Source organism: Trypanosoma brucei (assembly GCF_000002445.2).
Source record: "Trypanosoma brucei brucei TREU927 chromosome 11 chr11_scaffold01 genomic scaffold, whole genome shotgun sequence".
Classification (NCBI taxonomy): domain Eukaryota; phylum Euglenozoa; class Kinetoplastea; order Trypanosomatida; family Trypanosomatidae; genus Trypanosoma; species Trypanosoma brucei.
Window position 1 is genome coordinate 5098949 of NT_165288.1, and position 17316 is coordinate 5116264.

Genomic DNA, 17316 nt, shown 5'->3' on the forward strand with positions numbered 1-17316 from the left:
CCATCAGATCGAAACCGAGCTCGACCATTTCAGCGCTATAATACCTATCCATTTCAAGTAAATACAGGGCATGATTTCCTCTTGCACGATGATATGTATCATTACATTTTGTTTCAAACTGCAAAAATCCCATCTCCATCACATACACTCTTTATATTTTTGTGCTTTCTTTAATAATATTCCTCGTACCTTCTCTCCTCCAGTCACTTGCTCACTCCTATTTCACCATTTCCATAGTTTTAACTGCTTCTGTTTTAGTTTTTTGTTTAGCATTCACAACTCTTTTTACAATAATATTATTATTTATATACTCACAACACTCACCTATCATTATTATGACAGTCATTATCATTGCTATAAGTATATTTTCAATATCCATAAGGTAATTAAATAAAAAATTTTATAACAGCAGTTGCTTTTCATATTCTAAACCCTGATACTACACCCATAGGCTACTTTAATACATATTTTTTTAAAAATGTATTTTTTAAGTGTTTACTAACTTGCACATTTTCATTAAAAAATATCAAAAAATATCAAATTATGGCAATTTTATAAAGTTCAGAAAATTCTCTCAAATTCATAAATACCACAATTTGAGCAAGAATTCTTTTAAAATGCCACAAATAAAGCAGAAAATACATGACTGATAGAATTATAAAATTTATGAAAAACGATTTTTAATCTGTCTTATCTGTTTCAGTTTTTGGATAGCATTTCGGATCTTTTTTATCATCAAATTCACGACCAATTTCCTTTTTACAATCTTTTCTTGTTTTGTGCTTTTTGCATTCGTCTGCTGTTTTTTTCGGTTCTTCTGCTTTTTCAGTTTTGATGGGACATGAGGTTTTTCCTTGGCTGTTCTTCTGTCCATCCTGGTAAGCGACGATGTTTTTGATAGTGTAATAGATTTGTGCATCCGCGAGTGCTTTCGGGTCCTTTATTTCTGCAAGTTTCTTTTCCCCATTTCCACCTACCGCATCCTTTGGGGGTTTTAGGTCCTTGAGGTCTTTTTCTATTGTCGATTTCACATTTTCTGCCTTGTCGCCAAATATTGCCTTAATTAAGGCGTCAACTTTGGGTTTTGTAGGTGGGTTGGCATATGTCGCCGAGTCTCCGTCAACGGCTCTAGCGATCGCTTCTTACATGTCGCTGCTCTTTGTTATGGTTGCTGCGTCTGTTTCGACGCTAATCGCGCTTATGGCTGCGACTGCTTTCTCCAGTTCTAGTAGGTGCTTCAGTTCTGCTGGTATCGTGGGGCCGTTAGGGACTGTGTTCGTTGTTGTGTCCGCGTTGTATTCACTGTCTAGTTTGGGTTCTTTTTTTGTTGATTTTTTGATCGATGTTGCGAACACCATGCCGCCTTTGATTCCAAATGATGCCTGGCTCCCGGCGCAGGAAATACCGCTTATCTGCGTGTTTGGTGTTCCGTGGCTTCATACTGTGAGGGCTCCGCCGTAGCCCCCGGGTTCTGCCGCTGTTAATACTGCAAGAGAAATTGCGTCCGGGGCGTTCATATCCGCGTCGTCTTTTTCTTTGTCTTTTTTCCTGCTGTTGTCGTCGGCTATGCATGCTGGTTTGGTCGCTATTGTTAGCTTGGGTGTTATCTTCAGGTGTGTTCCTTCGGCGGTTACCGAAGCCGCTGCTACTGTCGGTACATCGGCGATCTTTAGTGAATGCAGCTCTGCAATTACTTCTTGATCACCTGCTAGGCGGCCAATTGCGGAAACGCCTGCGTTTATCGCCTCGTTTTCGGCTAAAATTGTGGCCATGGCGCGAATGGCTCCCTCGTCGATTCGTGCCACTATTATACGGCCTGCAGCTTGATTTTCGGGGCTAGTGCTGGCGACCGCAACCTTTATCTTCGTGGCTGTTGTTGCTGCTTGAATTGCTTTGTTTAGCGCGCTACGCACTGCGTTACCTGCTTTGATTTCAAGGCCACGAAGGTAGTCGCTGGCGCCGCATGCTGTAGTGATTTGGGCTTTCTTGTTGTGGATCGTGCCTGCGGCGCCCAGCTGCAAAGTTAGTGTTGTCAGCACCAGTGCGAGTTTGGACATTTTTTTCTTGTGTGGTCTTTCTTGTAAGGGGGTAACTCTATGCGGTAGGTTTGGCTTCACAATTGTTGACATTTTTATGTGATGTTAGACATTCGTCTCAATTCCGGTTTTTGCTATGTTTTCACTGCTGGTGGTCCGACAGATTCACCTTTTTTTATTTGAAAAGGAAGTTTATGACACGCGCCTCTAGTGGTTATCCTAACGTTTGTCTCGTTTTTCAGTCGTCGGCGTTGGCTACTGTGCAGTCTGGTCCAATGTTTTTTTGCCGCTTGCGAGTGAGATTTTAAATTGCAGTCGAAACATCTTTTTCCTGTATTTCCCTCTCTCTCTATCTCTCCTATCTCCATATATTTTCCCTATGGTAAACACTCTCAATTCCGCATGTGGATTTGCTTCACTGAACTGCTGTAATATTTTCCCAAGTCACCATGACTCTCAGTACAAGTTTAGCAACTAGTTTGTCTGTTTTTGTGACCACGTCCTGACTAAAGTGAAGCTATTTTCTAGTTAGCTCCGTCGTTAGCCTCGTGTTTGCATTCAGATCATACGCTATTGCCGCTTCTAATATCGTAGTTAATCATGCTTCATAAATAGTTTCGGTTTTTGGATTCGCTTTGAGTGTATATAGTCTTGTTGTTGTGGGTGTGAATGCTTCTGGAATCCCTTTCGATACGTTTCTTTTAGCGGAGAAGAAATTATTGCCTGGTGACAGTTACTTTGTAATCCAAAACTATAAGTTGCCTCCACTTAAAAAATTTCAAACCGTCTTTTTTTATCCATCAAATTTTGATTCATTTTACCGCATCCCAGTTCCTGTATTTAAAAATCACTGAAAATTTTCTATTTCTAAATTTAAACATTTATAGCAGCTAGTGAATTATATATATATTTCAGTTTTATTTGTTTTTTTCGCGCCCATAATAGCAAATTAACGGTGGCTTTTTCACGAATCCGGTTGCTTTTCCGCTTTGGCTTCGTGTCGCGCTGTTCTGGTGTTTGCCGGGTTCTATTCTTAATACAGGGCACTTTTTCGCCAGAAAGTGTCGTCCCTTGTGCTTTTTCTTTGCTAACACGTGTGGGCTGCTACTGGTATGCTACCACATTTATATGGTCTACGTATTTCTCGAGTTATTCGGTGTGGCGCCTTTATAGCAATCCGGACACGCCGGTAGTTACCATTGATTCTCTCCAGTTAATAAAGCTCTGCCAACAGTTTGTAAATTCATTATTTAAAGCAGTCTACAAATTTATTTTTTATTTTGCTTTATACTGTTCAAAACGTTGCCATAGCTTTATAATTCTCCCCCATATAACATAAATTTTTCGGAAACAAATGTTGGCAACTTTTAATATAATAAATGAGAAAAAGACTGTGATATTGCCCCACAGTTACCCAATTTCTTATTCACAATTCTTATGATTTTGTTTCTTCTTCACAACTGGATATTAGGACCAGCTAGCAGACTAAAAGTCACAATCGATATCATTTACGACTGTTAATTTGTCTATTTGTGAGTTAAATCCATGGTATCATCAACAACTCGTCTTTATTGTTGTATATTATCTTTTTTCATCTTCGTTTGCTGCTGGTGCGAATGACGTAGTGACTGTATTAAGCTGGTGTACTGGAATCCGTCGTTCCCTCACTGTCTCTTCCATCATCTCGATGTGTATGATAATGTCCATTGACATGTTTGTTGTTTTAAACATCGCATATTCCACATATTTTCCCCCTCTCATACTCCTCTTCACCCTTCAATTTTTTTATATACTCCTTGAACAATTTGTTTTGTTTAATGTTCTTCTATTTTTGTTGTCTATCTAATCTTAACTACCACTCTTATTATAATTTTCGTATACACACACTTACTACACTCTCCTATTATAATTATAATTATCATCATTATCATCATTATCATCATTATCATCATTATCATTATTATCATCATTATCATCATTATCATTATTATCATTATTATTATTATTATTACTTCTCTTATTATAATATTTGTATATGCACACTCTCACAACACTCTCCTATCATTATCATTATTACTACTACTACAAAACTAACTAATATCCCATACCCTTTCACTCTGCTACTTTAAAACCAGAGCCTACTTTCATTAATATTTCAAGTTTTTAGAAGTTTCTGTATTTGTACATTTTTATCAAATAATATTAGTGTATCTTTTTTTTTTTACAATTATATAAAAATTCAAATTTTCATATAATTGAGTAAAAATCCTTAAAATTATATCGAACTCAAAAAAGCAAAAGCCATTAGCTTCTATTTATTATGAAGGAGAAAACTGCCGTTTCGGCATTTAACCTTTTGCTTTTTTATCCTCGCCTTCTTTCCCACTTATCCATCCACAGGTAGGTGGTTTGCCTGCTGTGCTCACTGCCTCGAAAGATTTCTGATCCTGGTGACTAGAGCAGTCAGTTTTCCCATCATTTCTTTCTGTTTGTTGTTTTGATTTTTCTGCCTCTTTTTTTGCTTTCTCTGTGAGTTTGCACTTTTTTCTGTCTTATTCCATTCGCAACCCTCTTTGGTGTCGCATTCACCTTGATCCTTTCCTTCACATTTTTGTGGGTCTGTTTTAGTTACTTCACAATCTTGTTTTGCGCTTAACTTTTCCCCGAGATCACAAGCCGTTTTGTTCACTTCCATGTCGTTTCGGAAGAAGATGTCTCTTGCTTTTCTTAGCTGCTCTGTGTCCTTGTCTGCCCGGTGTTTTTTAATCATTTTGTGAATGGCTTTGGTTTCTTCTTTCGTTATTGTGATGACATTTGCTGGGTAATTATCGCCTAGGCTGCCCTGTGCGATATCGATGGTTAGGTCCGCCGGTTCGGCGGTGGCTACTAGCTGGAGAAGCTTAGCTGCTGCGGGCGTCGCTGTTCCGATGGTGCTTGACAGTGAAGCTGCTGCTGTGTGTACTTTGCCGATCCTGGAGGTTGATAGTAACTGCGCCGTTCTGCCCGCCGTGAAAGTTGGTGCATTTGCCGCGTTTGCCCCTAGAGTTATTAGACCGGCCATCATGGTCGTGCCTACAGATCCGGTTGTGGACCGCCCCCCGGTGTAGTGCATAAGTTTGCATGTGCTGCCGCTGCCTGTTATGCCGGTGTCGCCGCTCGGTAGCGCGTTCACAGCTGCGTGTATGTCGGCGGCCTGCAAATTTGGTCGCCATTCGCCGTCGTCGAAGTCGCCGCCTGCCTTGAGACACCCTGGTATGGCTGTGGACGAGACTGTGACTCCTGCGAACTCCGCTGCGTCGCTGACGCACTCCGATGTGCCTGCGTTTTTGCTGTTGAGTAAAAGGTGGGCGCTTTCCTGTATGTTTCCTGCGATGTTCGCAGCCGTTGCCGTTAGATCGAATATTTTGTTGAGATTGCTGCTCACTATATTTAGCGCTTGTTTTGCGCTGTGCCGTGCCAATTCGGCCACAAGCTTGGCTTTACTGTTTGCCGCCAAGGGCGAGCTCCTAACAATCGCTGCTAGGTCTTCGGCCAGGTCGCTTAATGTTTCCACGTCGGTAAGTCTGGCGGCTGTGTCATGGTTAGCTTTTTGCCCAGCTTCCCGTAGGCTCTGCGCTAGCGAACATGCCTTCTTCAAGTTGTCTGTTAGTATACCGACCGACGTCGATTCTACTGCTTGCAGGCATACACACGCGTCAGAATTATTAACGTCTTATGATTTGTCATTCGTTTTGTTTAACAGCACTTCTCTTAAGCTGCTTCCTGTAGTTGGGTCAATTACGGCGTGAAGTTTTATACCTTGTTTAAGGTTGACAAGGTGGTTGTGCGAATGAAGGCGTTTGTGTAGTTAAATAACATCGCATAAGTTTTATAAAATTTTGTTTTCACCGTTTAATTGTTTTTTTGCTTCCTTTATTTTCGATTTGTGCTGGCGCACGGCGGATGGTGCTGTCTTGATGCCTGCTAACCTCAGCCATGTGGATCCAGATAAACGAATTCTGTGGTCTACTGAGTATCGCAGCGGTATCCGCTGCCGCTGGCTTCGGTGACATTTTTGTTAAGGACCGCAGTTATAGTCGTCTATTTTCCAAATTACTTGGTAACCCCTAGAAAGATAAGCCAATCCATCTTTATAGCGCATTTATAAATCGGTTCCTGTTGGCTTTCTGTCCTTATATTAACAGAAAATCTGCAGTTACACTATGAACGGTTACTTTCTTGCTTAAGTGCTTGAAATCAGTATTCATGAGCAGAATAAAAACCACAGTTGCTACAATCTCTCTAGTTACAAAACTTTATTTTTGAGTAAAATGTGGAGAATCTGTGGTTCCTCCTTCGCCTTTCTGTGGAGCCGTGAATACAGTTGATTCGTTTTTTTCCTGTGTAGAGCACTATCATAGCACACAACGTAAAACGTTTGTTAGCCATGTACATATCACTAAATCCCTCCATCTCTGTCCACTCCATCATCTCCTGTGCATTTTCAATTCATTTCTTTTTTAATTAAAACTAACCATGTTTTATTTACATTTCTCTCTCTTTCCTTTAATAATATTCTTCGTTCTCTCTATCACACGCATCTTATTGCTATTGCACATAAATATAGCTTTAAGTGCTTCTATTGTTATTATAGTACATTTATTCTTCAACACTACCCTTATTATAATATAGTATGTACACTCTCACAACACTCTCCTATTATTATTATTATTATTATTATTATTATCATTATTATTATTATTATTAACATAACTAATATTTATAAAATAAGCAAATCAAAATAGCACCCGCTTTTTATGCCCTATTATCCTATTAATTTAATTACAGGTGCCTCTATCGTACAAAGATTTCATATTGTTGAGTTTCAAAATTTAATATTCTGAACAATTTCCACATTTTTATTTAATAGTGTTAAAATGCAGCAAATTTTAGAACGTTTCATAAATTTATAAAATTCAGTATAAATCCATATAATATTAAAATACTTCAATCATTGTAAATTCAGAAACCATCAGGGCGAATTTTTGTTTACTAGAATAGAGGAATCCTTGCATTCTTTTCCATCCTATTTGCAATCAGTAGCCTTGGTGCATTCTTTTTGCTCTTTCCCTTTACATTTCTCCTCTTTCTTTTCTTCCGCCTTCACTCCCTCTTTGAGGTTGCATTTTCCTTCTTTGTGTTCGCAATCTTTTTCCTCTTTGCATTTAGTTGCTTCAGTGTCTGGCTTGCATTTTTCTGTAGTTTTTGATTCTGCAGTGGTCTTAGGTTTAGCTTGTTGTTGTCTGCTGTTTTCTTTCCAGAAAACAACTGCTATTGCTTCCCCAAAATTTGCAGTGTTAGAGACCCCTACTATGTCTGGGTCGGCGTTTGTGGAGCCCACATTGTACGTTATTTTGTCATCTTTTAAGGGTTCAATGAACTCCTTGTTGATATCGGTTGTATTTGGTCCGTATACTGCCGTTATTGCGGCTGTCCAGTCCGCGTCCGCTGCCGTTTCAGGTACCGATCCTTTCGTGAGCAGGAAAGCTATCTTCGCTGCCGGTGCCCCTTTGGCTATTTGTTTGCGCGTCAGACTTGTTGCTTTCGCCTCTTGTTTTATTAGGACTTTTTTGGCTTTACAGACCTTGTTTAACAGCGTTTTGTCTGTAATTACTAGTTTAAGCGGCTGTTTGTCGACGAAGCAGGCCGGGTCGTCCGGCCCTGTCTTTCCTAGCGCCTGTTTGGCTGGCACCTTTATTGCCGCCGGGGCTGCACTTGGTTTTGCGCCTACGCCGTTTACCACTGACGCTGGCGTTGTTGAGCTGGCTCCACAGTATCCGGCTCCCTTAGGGCCGTTTGTACTGACGCTGCCGGCGGTTCCTTGCATGTGGATGTCAAAAGAAAGCTGCATGGGTTGGGGTTCAGTGTTTGGCGTTAGTGCTAGGTGTTTTAGTTCCCCTAACTCGGCGCTGAGCTTGTCTATGGCATCCTTGTAAGCTGCCATATTGTCGCATACGTCGTCTGTTTCCCCCGTTGTTGCATAGGTGGCGACACATTTTCCTTCCGCTGCTCCGTCGGCGCTTAGCCATTGTGCGCCCGTGCCTGTCCATTGGGCCTTGGCGGTTGCTTGGATCGCTTTCGTGGGACCAGTGAGCAGCTGCCCTAATACGCCGTTCCGTTTCTGCAGCGCTTCAATTGCCTCCTGTAGCGTCCGTGCTTTTCCTTTCAATGCAGCTTGTTGCCTGATCGCCGCGTCTGCTGCTATTGAGCTGAGGGCTGTGTACAGCATCTTCGCCTGCTTGTCGGTTGCTGCTGTCGCCGCGAGAAAAAACATGCGCGTCTCAGTGTTGAGGTCCGAAAGACGCTGCCGCGATTCTTGGATATTGGTACTGAAGTGTTCTGCCAGTTTCTTGTTAAAATAGATTTCGGCGCATGTGCTGGTGACCGCCGCTAAGCTTCCGTGGTCCGTTGATTGCGCAGTGGCGAGTGTACCCAGAAACACCACCAGTATGGCAGCGATTCTTCTTGCTAGTTCGTGCATCTGCATTCGCCTCCTCATTTTGTGTTTAACTTGAGTTAGGATGGATCAAATGGGACATTCAAGTTGTGTCCGTATTGTTCCGGACACATGGGAACGTTGGTCTAATCAATGTGATTTGCGTGGCGCATAGTTACACAATCCAAACACAAAACAATATCTTCCCATTTCTACCTGCCCGTTCTATACCCTTTATCATAAACTATTCTCTCTTTATCAAATACTCTCGATTGCCCATACAGCTTCGTTTACTTCACCATAGAAATATCTTTCCCAGTGGTCTTCGATTTAAGCACTAGTTTCTCAGTGTGTAAAGCTGTTTTTGTCATCTACAACTGATTAAAGTGCAGCTTCCTTTCAGTTAACTTATATGCTGTTCCCCTTTCCACTTGCAGTTCATGCGCTATTCCTGAAGCTACTCTTGCAGTTAGTTACGCTCTGTAGATTATTTTTTTTTTGAATTCACTGTGTGTGCATATAGTAGTTTTGTTGTGTTTTTTGAATGCTATTGGACGCATTTTTGTATGACTTTTTTCTTCAATGTGCATATTAATGGGCGAAAATTTTACAATACACTAGCTAAGAGGAGGAAATGCGTATATGCACACCATATCACATGGAATGATAGTCCGGAACTCAGCCCTGGAGAACGAGGCACTAACCACTAAAACCCTCTTAGGTGGAGGTTATTGCCTACCCACATCGACAGTGGCTTGTGACAAAGAGTCGCACGGTGGTCTAAAAAGACGGCCTCCTTTTCGGCCTGCTACTCCGCCTATAGCTTCTGTGGCATCTAACCCTGCGAAGTCAGCCGCTAGCTGTAAAGCTAGTGGCGCGTATGCGACTTTGATTGACTCCCTTTGAACAGGGTCCTTAACTGCGAAACATGAAGTAGCCACTTTTTCTCGGAATGATTTGCGCTACACATACATAAATATCTTCAACGTCCAAAAGTACACTTGCCCTGGCGCCACAGACATCACTCACTGTAACTGATATGCCAGTGTTCGTGTGGTAACAGTTAGTTTCCCCTGAAAATTTTAATTCTTCCTGGGTGCTAGACCCTGACACCACGATGAGGCTGCTAACACTAACATCACATAATATGCTTTACTTTGAGTAGCTTCAGTGTTTTCATTCTTCTTTTTCTATACACGGTAATTCATTTGTAGTCTCATGTTTAAAATAATACTCATAGTATTATTTTGTTTGGCGAAAATATTGGTATTTATTATTATATCTGATGAGTAAAAGAATTTTATATTACTTACTACACTTACGTAATTCCTTCTTTCTGCTCCTGCATCTACTACTTCTTCACGGCTAGGTATTAGGTTCCACCATCTCATTAAAAACATATTTATCAACATTTATAAAATAGAATCTATCACTTTGTGAGTAAAATGTGAAGTACATTATCTTTATGTATTATTTTCTTCTTTTGTGTGCTGTTTTTTATTCTGCCATTTCACCATGTTTTTCCCCTAATTTTTTGCGTAGCTTTGCTTCTTTTGTAGGTAGCTTACTGACTTTATTTGGCTTGCAAACTGGACTCCGCCTTTCCTTCATTTACATATCCATCATCTCCTTGTGTAAAATAATGAGTTGTAATCACATTTGTGTTAAAAAAACGCATATTCTATTTCCCTTTCTTCCTCTCTTTCACTTACTCTCTTACTCGAGTTACACAGTTATGTCCTTTATATCTTTTAATGCTTTTATTTTCAGTCTACAGTCGTTCTCCACCATCATCCTCATAATAATATTCGTATACACACACTCACAACACACTCCTATTATTATTAATATTATTATCATTATTATTATTACTGCTGTTATTATAATATTCGTATACACACACTCACAACACTTTCCTATTATTATTAATATTATTATCATTATTATTATTACTGCTGTTATTATAACTATAAATGATGTCCATAAAATAAGTAAATAAATATAGTTAGAATATCACTCATTTTTCTCACCATGTCACCCTCTACTCTACACTTAGAGGCTATAATCATGTATATTTTATTGAAATGTCACCAAAGGGTGTTAATACCAAATTTTTGAAAATTTAGAAAATTATCATAATTTAATAGAGTTGAGAAAATGTCCTTAAAATTCTAAATTACTACTAAACTCACAAAATCAGCATCTATAAGAGCCAATTTCTTATTTAAATTAAAGCTACTATTACGGTTCTTTTCTGTTTCCTTTTCATCTTCACCCTCTTTTCCCTTCCTCCATGCACAATTTTGTTTATCGCCTGTTTTGTCATTTTCACAAACTGCCTTATCAGTTCCGTGTTTTGCACATCTAGCTGAAGCTCCATCTCCTGTTGTTGTTCCTGCGGCTGTTCCTACTGTCCCTCTTTTAGGTTTACATTCCATTTTTTATCATATTCGCATCCGTTGTTTGTGCAATTCGTTTCATTGTTGTTGAATATAGCGCATTTATTATGTTCCTCTACTATGGGTTCTGTGACTCCCCCTGCTGGTGTGTTGGCACTTTCCGGTGACGTACATGTCAGCCGTACGCAAAAAAGCTTCCATTTGCGTAGCAATTGTCTCTGATTCTTTTACCTAGGCTGCGGCTGCCCGTGCTTCGTTACTGATTTGTGCTAACTTTTGTTGAGCATCCTGGAGCGCTTTGATCCATGCTATATTTTTTTCATGTTTCAGTAATTTAACGTAGTCTATGAAATTCCCTTTGTTTGCGGTTGCTAAGTCGGAGCCGCCGGTGTGGTCGCATGTGGTTTGCGACGTGGATGCCACATTGTACGCGCCGAATAAAGCCCTGTGTTTGCCGGCGTGCGTTGCCGCATTTCCCAGGCTTGCCTGCGCGATCCAGTTAGTCCCCAGGTCAGCGTGAAAATTTTCACTTGCCGCAACTATGTTTGTGCCTGTGACCTCCGTTTCTGCCGTTCTTGCGGCTGCTTCGCACGCGCCCGCCAGCATCTTAAATGCCGCTTCTGCTTTCGGCTGATTCCCCGAACCCGCGTTAAAGTCTCCCGCCACTGCAGGTGCCGTGCCGCACGGGTTTTCTTGTGTCGAGTGGGCGGTAACACACAGACAGAGCAGATCTGTTGCTAGTGCCTGTTCGACTTGGTCCGCTGTCTATGTTGCTTTTTTGCATGTGGTTACTCGGGTCGATGAGTCCTCCCAAGGGAATTTCTTGTTTGTTGGTTGTGCAAACGCTGCATCTGGTTCAGTGAGCGAGTTTATTGTTGTTGCTGCTCCGCTGCCGTAGGGCACGGTAAGTAGCGCTTTTCGTGTTTGAAGCCTTGTTGTTGTTATTGTGGCGTCTAATTTGTTTACTTCTGTATTAATCTTTTCTGTGTCGGCTGCCAGTCTCGCAAGTTTTGGTTTGAACATTCTTCTTTTGCTTTCACTGAGTGGGAGGCCATACTCCGCGTTGAATGCCTTCAGTTACTCATTGTTCTCTTGCATGTCGTTGTAATCTTTGATCATGGCGTCAAGTAAGTTGCTGTCTATTCCGGCAAAAAGATTTTTGACTGGACTGCTCTCTTCCTGCAACTTGGCTGCTGTGCCGTACTTTTCCTTTGCTTTTAGAGCCTCAGTCATTTGAGGCTCTGCCGCCGTTAAATTTAGGTTGATTATTTTTGCTGGGATAGGTTTCATTCTGCTCTTGGAAGTTTCTGCTTGGTTAGCTAGACCGATTACCGCCATTTTTGGCTCAGGTGGCACCGCCGTTAAAAGTTTGTAAATTACACAGAGATCCATGAACTCTTTCGCTTTCTCACTGGTGCTGTTCGCATATCCCAATGTGAGAGTTGTGATGAGAACCAGCTTCGTAAACAGCTTCGCGAGTATTTGTGTTTTTATTTCGCTATTCGGAAAAGTAAATTGTGGGAAGTTAAAAGTATAAAAATTCTGCGTAACATATGAGGAAAAATGAATTGTTTTTGGCTTCAGTTTCTGTGATATTGAAGAGGTCTTAAAAACAGCACTCATTTAAGCAAAATAATCTTCTAATTTTGAATCTAACCTATAGCATTCTATATCTATATCTGAAAACACTTAATATTTATGGTTCTCAATCGTTTATATCATATGCCAATTTTTCACCTTGTTCTCACTTTAAATAACCGAGTAATTCTGCATCTACAGGACGCAATTGATCTTGCATTTTGTTTGGAATCATATGGTAATAATTTTAGTCAAAGGCGTTTGGAAATGGGTAATTTTTGGCCAGAAAGAGCCATTTTTTCAGTTTTTACTTAAGGCAAGGTGCATATTGTGGCTTAAAAACATATTTTCATGAATTATTCGCTTTTTTAAAGGTCTAAATGCCTTTCGAAAATACTAATACGGAATTAGAAGAGTATCAGCATAAACTTTTTAATACTCATATAAAGCTGCTCCATTGGTTTATATACGCGCTGTATTCAGTAATATCTAAGTTATTACTCTTTTACTGTCCAGGATAATCTATTAGTAGTTATTGTTTTAATATTGCCCTCCCAGTAATATTATATTGTTTCTCACAAATGTTAGTCATTACTATAATTAATGAGAAAAAGACATTGATGATACCTCACTTTTACGCAATACCTCCTCTCTGTTCCAGCTCTTTCCTCTTCACAACTTGGAATTAGAATCCGTAATCAGCATAAAAATTAGAGTTCGCACCATCACAGCCGTTAAAAATATTCCCTTCTTTGCCAAATACACAACATCAATGTCTCATATGCCCCACCTGATGTATTATTTTCTTCTACTTTGTGCTGTACTGTCATTTCACCCAGTGATGTATCTCCTCCTTTTTATTTTATACTTCTCTTTTTTTTACTGCGAGAAACATAGAAATGAAACTTCCCACTTACACTGTTTTTTCACTTACTCAACACCTTGTCTATAATGATTTGAATACTCGTTTTTGTGTTTCAAACAGTACATATTCCGGGTGACGCCGGCCACTCCATCGTGGTTCCAGGGTCTAGTACTCCGTCCAGGAGGGAGCCAAGTGGCCGCATTAAACAAGGTCCGACAGGATTGGGGCGTGCAATAGGTTTTCGGCGACCAGGGAAGGAGCAAGCAGAAGCATCGGCACTCTGAGGTGAAGAAATATATTATACTTCCCTCTGCATGTGCGAGCGTGCATCCATTGGGACACATAGGCTTTTACTCTTCTTAGCAGAGATGTGAAACAGAGTGCCGGTCCCGTCACTTGTAGAGCCCAGTAGAACTCTGGGGGTATCTCACATGCGAAGCGGATAGCTTTAGAGAAGAAGCTCCATGAGGACATGGTTTTATTTTCTTGCAGGAGGGACACTTGGCCTCGGTGGCGCGTGCCGCATTAAAAATAGGTGGATACCAATACATGGGGATAGCACGTTTTATACATGGTTTTGGGGTTTTAAATCTAGTGAGAGATGGCGTGGGATTCATCCAACGTCCGAAGGAGGAGGGTCTGCCGAAAAGAGCCTTGGCAACACTGATGTTTTAATCTGATCTTATGTTAACTATAAAAACAGCTTACGTCCCACAGAAGAACAATAGTACTATCTCCACGCTTGAGAACCTTGAGAGCTCACCTGGATCACTAATAATAAGATCAGATACAAACGCACATCACGAGTTATGAGACCAGCTTCGCACAAATGATATTGCAGAAAAAAGTGCTGTAGACTGGTGTTTACAAAATGATATCAAAATTGTAAATGATGGCACACCAACGAGAAGAATGGCTCACATGGCAACAATGCCGTCTCCCGACGTCACGATGTACAGAGACTGTGAAGTCACAAGATTGGATAGAAGGCTCAGTCCAGATAGTGACCATTACTGGATAACGTTTGAGGTGTGTGTTGGCATTGGTGTATAAATGATCACCATCACCAAGCCGTGAGGGGAGTTGTATACTTAGAGCAAAGAAAATTGGCGGTAGTTTAGAAAAGTGTGTGATGTAACTATGTTGAAAAAATTAAGGAAATCGAGAAAGTGCGTGGATGCCATCAATGAAGAAGTGACTAAAAGCATTCGAACAGCAGCAAAGAAAATCATACCGAATAGTTAAGGAAGTATCGTCACAGTTCTAGACACGATAACTGACAGAAGTTGACACAAAAATAAGGGAATCTACAAATGAGAAGCAAAGAGAGATGCGCTTATATACAAGAGAAGGAAGGTCCTCGCCGACGCATCCTTAAAATGGTGGAAGGAAAATATGTTTAAGATGTTAGTGACCGATACAAAATGTTGGAATTTAGTTAACTCCATGTATGCACCGAGATCACTGACATCTCCTGTTCTGGTAGTGAATGACCACCATCTAACACGCAGAAAGTAAGCTAATAAGCTGGAAAATGTATAGAGAGAGATCTGTTGACAAAAGCACCAGATGATCCTCCTATGAGTATAGCATATTGAGTAAGCGGAGAAATCGCACAAATAACGATGACAAAACTTGAGACAGAACTGAACGAACTCTTTTCAAGCACTGCCCCCTGTAAGGGAAATATACATTGTGAACAGTTGAAGCAATTATGCCACTGTAGCAAGAAATGCGTCACAAGCTTTTAAACTGTAGCCTACAGAAACACCGAGTGCAGGAAAAATTAAAGCAGGGTGTTTTTATCTCACTACTCGAACCCAACAAACTCGCCAAGTGTGTGCTGTCGTTCCGGACCATCACGCTCACTAGCACACTCTGTAAACTCAAGGAAAGGATTATATTGAGATTAATATGACACACAGTAGAACGTAGGCTACAACCACAGCAAGTTGGCCTTTTTCCAGGGAGGTCTACGTTAGACGCTGTAATGACACTCACAGACTTAGTGAAACATAGAGTAGCAGGAGAGACAACTGCCGCTGTATTCATGGGTTATGCGAGAGCATTTGACTCTGTGGATCACAGGCGCGTATTAAATGCATTAAAAAGATACGAGGTAGACATGCACCTCATTGCATTGGTTGCAAACTTTCTGGAGGGATGGACTGCAGTAGTACGAATAAGCAACACCTTCTCAAAGAAAAAAAATACAGCTCACATGTGGTATTTCACAAGGGTCCGTGTTGGGGTCGTTGCTATTCATTATCGCAATGGCCTCCCTCATAGCGAGATTAAATGTCATACCAGCCCTTAAATACTGATTTCTTGACAGATGAAATCACGATAGTATGCTCTAACAGCGACAGAGAAGCTATTCAGCAGAAGGTACAACCAGGATTAAGTTGTATAGCGAACTGGTCAGCGAAGCACTATGTGGAGGTGTATGCAGAAAGATGGTGGTATACGTTCTTTGTGGTGAGAGAAAGAGACTCATTAAACCTAAAGCTGGGACAGTACAGGTTAAATTAGACGAGAAATCCCAGACCCCTTTAAATGATAATGCAGCCACACAAAAATGTAATCAAACATACTCACACCCTACAAACAAAAGCAAATATGAGATTAATGAAACTAAGTGTTGTTGTATCACATGAATGGGGGCGAGTAAAAACGGCGTCTGAGCATCTTAATTAGCCTTATTCCAGGCGATGTTATGCTATGGTATCGCAGTATGATGATTCAATGCTTCTCCTTCAGAAAAGGAGAACCTTGAACAAGTACAAGCGCAGGCGTCACATGTCATCGCGGGGATTCCAAAGTATGTGAATCGGGAAGATATTGTGAATGAGGCCCGTTTTCACACGATAGATAATATTGCTCACAGACAAGCAATAGAATACCATTTAACAAGGAAGGCAAACGGTAAGGGATTAGCCAATACAGTGGAAAAAATGTTCCCACCCGGTCATCCTATACACGCAACTGCATAGTGTGTCGCACCTGTATGTGGAAGTAGACAGACCTGAGAAACCACACACGGCAAGCGTATTGTAACTAGTGAGGAGACCTTACGTCAACACCATAACATCAGGTGGTCTTCATTCTGACGCTTCTGGCAGAAAGAAAAATTAACACACATTGCAAAGAGTAGATAGATTCAGACTACGATCATCAAGTGTGGACGGGTCAGTTGGTGATACTGAACGAATCATCTGGTGCCGGTGCGAAAATATACTCTAGACAAGGTAAAGCGGAAAAAGTGAAGAAAGGGGCAGGAAGGTTAGCGTGCAGCTACAGAGCATAGTGTGTAGCCATGGAGGCAAGACTTATGAAGCTTAAGTCAGTAACAAAGATCAACGAGAGTAAAAACCGAAAGTGGCAATATTTACAGACTTGTTATGTTTATTAATGGCACTAAAAAAAGGTTCTGAGGTAGTGACGGATTCCATATTCTGGCGCATATAGAATCTGATCATACACTTCATGAAACTTCGAGTAGACATGTCGTTTCAGTTTGTATTTTCATATTGCGGTATCCCGAGAAATGTTAAATTGGACGAGCTCGCAAACAAAGGAAACCACATGCCGTCAATTTGTAGTTCACAGATCACCAACATTGTCACAGGTATAACGCGCCAGTTATGTAATTAAGCACAATGTGACTTTGCGGAAGGCTGAGACCTAAGCACACACCGCAGCGTTTTACTAAACCATATACAACAAAAACAAAAAAATAAGGAGCTAGATTGTGAAGTTGAGTCAATGTTAGCTCAATTTAGAACAGGGACTCCAAAACATTTTGGATGGTTACATAGGGTGATCATAAGAACAGTTAACAAACTGGAGTGTAGATGGTGTGCAAAACACACGGAGAGCATTCTCAATACTCCCTAACCATATTACATTACAACAACAGGTCACTATCATATACATCTACTATTTTTTCACTTTTTTCATTTT

General features: G+C 40.7%; 4 pseudogenes, besides 8 other annotated features; all 4 read right to left on the bottom strand.

The window, feature by feature from the left end:
- Positions 1–289: 289 nt before the first annotated feature.
- Positions 290–310: a sequence feature (AT_rich).
- A 73-nt stretch (positions 311–383) lies between these two features.
- Positions 384–406: a sequence feature (AT_rich).
- A 50-nt stretch (positions 407–456) lies between these two features.
- Positions 457–491: a sequence feature (AT_rich).
- Positions 492–506: 15 nt separating this feature from the next.
- On the bottom strand, positions 507–2147 carry Tb11.v4.0030 (annotated as a pseudogene).
- Positions 2148–3937: 1790 nt separating this feature from the next.
- Positions 3938–4121: a microsatellite.
- A 127-nt stretch (positions 4122–4248) lies between these two features.
- Positions 4249–4293: a sequence feature (AT_rich).
- On the bottom strand, positions 4294–5754 carry Tb11.v4.0031 (annotated as a pseudogene).
- A 978-nt stretch (positions 5755–6732) lies between these two features.
- Positions 6733–6782: a microsatellite.
- A 229-nt stretch (positions 6783–7011) lies between these two features.
- Positions 7012–8634, bottom strand: Tb11.v4.0032 (annotated as a pseudogene).
- A 1713-nt stretch (positions 8635–10347) lies between these two features.
- Positions 10348–10476: a microsatellite.
- Positions 10477–10682: 206 nt separating this feature from the next.
- Tb11.43.0005 lies at positions 10683–12463 on the bottom strand (annotated as a pseudogene).
- A 1017-nt stretch (positions 12464–13480) lies between these two features.
- Positions 13481–17229: a repeat region.
- The last annotated feature ends 87 nt before the right edge of the window (positions 17230–17316 follow it).